Consider the following 5828-nt stretch of genomic DNA (forward strand, 5'->3'; position numbering starts at 1 on the left):
CCCTTTCCCCACTCTTCCTCTTTTTCTAGGGACCTACCAAATTCATGGCACAAGTGCAGCAGCACCATTAATCTTGCAGGTCTCTGGACATCCCTCCCCCCCCCCCTTGCTGCTGATCAGTGAAGGGGCTGTGCTTGCAGCTTGCTTTTGATTGGCAAGGAGGCAAAAACTGCAGCTTTAAACTTGGCACTTTTTGTCTCCCCACCACTGAAGCAAAAACAGCGCCATGTTTAAAACTGTGGTTTTCACTTCCCTGATGAATTCAGGGCAAGATACAATTCCTGTGAGCTGTAAGCGGGGCAGGCTGGCCCCAGTGAGCCAATCAGGGACGGCTTCCTGGGCCTCACTTTCTCATGCCCCTGGGGCCTCCCTGTTTCCCCACTTTTCCCCAGACCTTCTTCCCCCATGTATTTAGGGACATGTCACTTAGCCTGGACCCTGGGCGCCAGGTGAGTGGGGCTGGGAGGAGTGGGGAAGTTCTGCCTGCCATGGAGAGCTCCGGCACTCATTGCAGCAGGGGAGCCTGCATGCAGGCAGGTGTGGGAGACATGGAGCTCTCCAGGGGCAAGAACCTACACTTAATGGGGAGGCTGTGCTCCCTTGGAGCTGCAGGGTGCCAAGGGTGGGTAGGGGATACCACTCTTTCTGGAGCCCACTGGCTACACTAGCAACCCCCCACCCCCAGCATTAACTCTGCTAGGCTTCCATGCCAGAAGTGCTGGGGCAGCTGGCAACCTGTCTACACAGGGGTGCAGCATTGCTGCTTAGGTGCTCCAGGAGCAATGTGGCAGGCAGGCAGAGCCACATGTGCACTGGCTGCTGCTGCCCCTTCCCATCCCTGGGGCCAGCAGCCAGGCAGGGCACAGCTGGGCAAAGCATGAGCCCCTCCCCTCACAGCCCCTTCCACCCTCCAACTCTTGCTGTGCACTGTGGAGCCCAGCCCATGGCTCCCCACTGGGGCTGCTTGCCAAATTGGGATAAAATCATGTAATAACCCCCTTCCTTTCTCCCCCTACTCCTCCCTGCAGCAACTGCAGGTGTTTCTGTAATGAATCACCAAGGAAGTGTAAACCATGGTTTGAAACGTGGCACAGTTTTTGTGTCTCTACTGGTTAGCAGCAAGCAGCAGGGCTCCCAGGAGTCCTCAGCCAACTGGTGGGGGCAACAAAAATGGCTCTAAGTTTAAAACTGCAGTTTTTGCCTCCCTGCCAATCAGGACTGCAAGTGTGGCCCCTCCACCAATCAGTGCCAGGGGAGGGCACGCAGGGGAACTTGCAAAATTAAATATGCTGCCATGCACCCTACTTCCACCATGAATTTGATAGGTCCCTATCTTTTACCCTTTTTCTCTCTTTCTTCTTTTCTCGCCTTCTCTCCTTTTTTTCTCTCTCCCCTCTGTCTCCCCTTTTTCTTCTCTTTTCTTTTCTTTTCTTTCTTCTATTTTCTCCTTTCTTCTCTTTTCTCTTCTTTTTGTTTCTTTCCCTCTTTCTTTCTTTTCTTACTAGTATTTTCAAAAAAAGTTCTCTTTTTTTTTTTTTTTTTCCTGCCTTCCAAAAACAAGGTGCATGCCTTATCAAGGATGTGTGATATGCAAGAAAATATGGTATTTCTCCAGTTTTTCATAGGATCCTGTTCTCCATATTGCTTGCAACTGTTCCTAGCCTAATCTGCATGTGTTTATTCCATTAACCATGTTATTAATGAAAATACTGAATAGAACCAGGCAAAAGATGCTTCTTTGCAGGGCCCCCCACTTCAAATGTCTTCCTGGATGGACTGTAAATTGTTATAAATACTCTGAGAATAATTTAAAACCAGTTTTAGGGGATTCACCAGATTCTGATTACATCTAGACTATATTTTATTGGCTTCTATAAAAAATACGAAATAATGTGTGATGGTATCAGCAGCCTTACCAGAGTTAGGTTATGTCAATTTACTGCTCTTCTTGTATCTACTTAGCCAGCTAGCCACCCTGTCAGAAGGAAATTAGAGTGTCAGTCCGTTACTGTCAAACCCATGTTTATCAACTCTGATGTCTAGGTATGTAAAAACTGATTCTTAATCTATATCAGAATTTTTTTTTTTTGTGTTGGTTTTTTTTGTTTTAGGGATCCACAGTAGACTGACTGGGATTATGTTTCCCATATCCTTTTCTTTTCCCTTCAAGATAAGTGCTGTGCCCATCAGGCCACACCTGTTCTCCATGAATCCTTAAAAATAATAGTACAGAAAGTACTTAATTCCTATAAGTAGTATAGAGTGAATGTCAGATTCTGCCAACTTTAATATATCTACTGTTTTGGCCTGCTCTCCCCTCTCCATTTAAAAATTAATTTTATTCAATCATCTGATCGCAAACAAACTTCTCTGTGGAGAATTAAGTAAAGAAGACATGCTTACTGAAGAATTAAGTCTTAACCTGCATTATCTATAACATAATTTTCTTTCCTATGTTGTATGTGGGCATGCACACATGAAAATTAGTTCTAACATTTTTATTACCCACTTAAGAGTGCTGCCATTATTAGGTTCTCACGCTTTCAACAAGGAACATACATTTCATCTTTCTGACAAATTTATGGGTGTCTAATTCTTTCATGAATTTTGAATATTTTTACAATAACTTTATTTATGTTCTCTTTTGTACTTATGTGAAACTGAGCATTCAGTTTTACTACTGACTGATGTAGACTAGTCAGTTTTAATATAAAAGTTTGTCCCACTAACAGTTTTCCAACCTCTTAATTATATTTGTGTGTATTGTGTCCAGGTTTTGGATTTTTTGCACTATTAAGATCATCAAGGATTGGCTTGCAGTTCAAATAGCTACTCCTGGCCAAGCAGCTTGTGCAGCTGCAAAAGGCACCCATTTAATGTCACCCATTTTCCTCAGACCAAAGGAACTCTGCATCTGGGGTAACTTGCTGTGAATCATGCCATGTATAACTGGGGTGAAACAGTAAGACAGTGAAGTTCAGCTGTAACTTCTTTAGGTTCTGCGTGCAAGAACAGTTGTATTTTTGGAATGATTGCATGCCAGAGAAACTATCCTTGCCTTCTGCCAGCACAAATGCTAGACTCAAAACTTTCTGTTGTCCCCTGAATTTCTTGCTTAACTTCTTGTGAATGATCTTCGTGAAAGTCTGGGTCCCTCGTCTTGCAGGGACACTTGCAACAGACTGAAGGCAGAATATTGAAATACCTCCCCTTTTAGATGAGCCTATAGCTCACAATCCTCCCTTGCAGGCCTCCAATCTAAAAAAAATGCTTTGAGGAAAGATCTATCAGCTGCTGGTTGTAACAGTTTATTGAGGTATGGCTTGAATTCTGAGCATGTTGCTTAGCAGACTTTTGAGGAGGCCTTTGTAAACTATTAGAACAGTGGTTGGTCTAATGCAGTGGTGCTCAGCCTTTCTTCCCTGTAGGGCTAGTCTGCAGGCCGGATCCAGCATGAATTTGGCAGGTGGGGCCATGTCCTAACACCATATTCCTGGCATCACATTTTTGGATACATGGGGAGTCCCATGGGCAAGATGACACGGACCCAACGGCTGGATTTGGCCCTAAGCCAGAGGTTAAGCACACAACTGGTTTAGTGAGTTTTTTACTTAGCACTTTAGTAAACACTGCCTGTCTTTGTCTTATGAGAAAAGCTCCAGTTATCCCAGCATGGGACGGCTGATATTTGGCTGATAATACTCATGGCTGATATTTTTCCCTCACCCATTCTTTTCACTTTTCTTCTCGTTCTAGACTCGTTAGTGTATTCTGGTGATATCCACAATATGGGGTTGATGAGGGAATCTTTCAACTCTTCTGCAAAAGGAAAGGATTTTTGTGTGGTATATTATTGAACCAGGTGCATGGCTGGGGTAGACTCGGACTAGCTTTCAAATGCAGTGGAGCACCAGTATATATACCCACCTACAACCCCCAGTGGATGTTTAAGTGATTAAGCAGGGCAGTAACCTTTGGTTCTGGAAAATTTCAGCTGGAGCAACCTATCGCCCAAGGGGAACGAGGAATTGAGCCATTCCCTTCCATATTTTCTTCTCTTGGAGTTTTTCAGTAGTTTGTGATTCTTTTCCTTCTGAATCACACTTTCTTTCAATCTTGATTCTCAAAAGATGAGAGATCCTCTCAGCCTTCCTCACAGGGCTCGGCAGGGAGGGTGTTCCTTCTATGCTCATCTTTCACATTAGAGAGCAGCTAGTGCTCAGAGACCTTAAGTAATGAGCAAAAATAATATCCCATTTCCTTAGATGTGGTTTAGCAAAATAAAAATTATAATCTGTAAAATTCTTATATAATAAAAGGCTTAGTCAGTCTGTTTGTCCGTAATGCTCTTGGAGCCCTCTGATTGGTTAGTGAAACAACCAATCAGAGTGCGGAGCACCACTGTGACAGAGGGGATGGAGCAGGGAGGGGGGAGGACAGTGGCATGGGGGGAATGGCAGGACAAGCTTTTTCCCTGCTCCTGGGAGGTGGCGGCATGGGGTGGTGGATGGCTGCACTCTCACCATCTGCCCCCCCGCCAGTCATTGTTGATGGGGAATTCGCTAGTTACTCCTATAATGTACTAAGAGCCTGCATTTTTTTTATCATGTGAAAGGGGACCCTGCTGTAATATGGACAGATTCTTCAGTCTTTTCCATCTACCCATTTGGCTCATTATCTACATTTTGTCTTGGATATCATGTGTGTTTATAGATTTGCACCTTCTAATTTTTGTTGATATCAGATTGCATCTCTGTTTTAACATACCTTTGAAGAATGGCTGTTTTCAGAATTTCCACCAGTTAATATGTGAAAAGAAAACCTAAACTTTAGGAATCCTATCCAAAACTTCAGGGTTTCTTGAAGATGTTTGTATCTCCATGTTCCTTGTATAGCATTTCAAGATTAAAATGTTTTACTATGATTTTGTGTACTTAATTGGTGGCTGTTTTATTGTTGTTGTTTGCAATAGACTTGCCTGTTCTTTAAATTCATTCTTCCCCTGTCTTCCTGCTGTCTCTTTACTCTAGGTGCAATAGAGTTATTTATGTTCCTTCTGCCTGTTTATGTCCTTCCCTTCCTATTTAATTACCATGCTGTGTCAGCTGCCTAAGAGCACAACCTGAGGTGCTAGTGCACACAACCTGTATTGCAATTTAATTAAAACTTCACTTTGCCCTCAGCATGCAGGATAACGCAGGAGCATAGAGTTTTAAATTTCAAATTCCTGAAAGATCTTAAATTTCTAAAATGTTTTTATTCTTTGCATTGTATTGGTACATAAAATCTTTTGAGTTTATTAATAGAAGCTCTGGTCAGCTTTTGTTTTTAGCACCTGTAGAAAAAAGTAAAACTTTCAACAGGGCAAGAAATAAACTTCCATAATTATAATGAGGTAAATAAACCTGTGGTATAATAGATCATTTTGGTGTATTAACTACTTTGACATGTAAGTAAAATATATTATGGGGAGAATGAGGGGCAAGAGTTACCAAAATTGCCTTAAGGACAACATTTTTTCTCTTGCTTTAAAAAGCATTTCTGAGTTTAAATGATACTTTCTTTTCGTTTTTTTTTTTTTTTTTTTTTCAAGCAGAAGCATATTTAAGCTGATAGGTTCAGGTGTGGTAAAACTAATGAACAATACCTGAATGTAAATCGGAGCATCAAATCAAGTAACTGAAATAACAGATTGCCAGGAAAGGAAGGGTGGTAAGGGCTGCTTGCAGATTTTTTTTTTTTTTAAGAAGGGGGGCTTTGCTGGAAGAAGCAGCACTCTTGCTTTCACCTGGCTCTGTAGCATGTGCATAGATAAGGCGCTTCAGCAG

At 42.5% G+C, this 5828-nt stretch overlaps 1 protein-coding gene across 2 annotated transcripts in view; it reads left to right on the forward strand.

Moving 5' to 3' along the window:
• The window catches only part of TRAM1 (translocation associated membrane protein 1), a 26754-nt gene that overhangs the window by 8505 nt on the left and 12421 nt on the right, over window positions 1–5828 (forward strand). The gene's annotated exons all lie outside the window — the stretch shown is intronic.

Source organism: Alligator sinensis, unplaced genomic scaffold (assembly GCF_000455745.1).
Source record: "Alligator sinensis unplaced genomic scaffold, ASM45574v1 scaffold71_1, whole genome shotgun sequence".
Lineage (NCBI taxonomy): Eukaryota > Metazoa > Chordata > Crocodylia > Alligatoridae > Alligator > Alligator sinensis.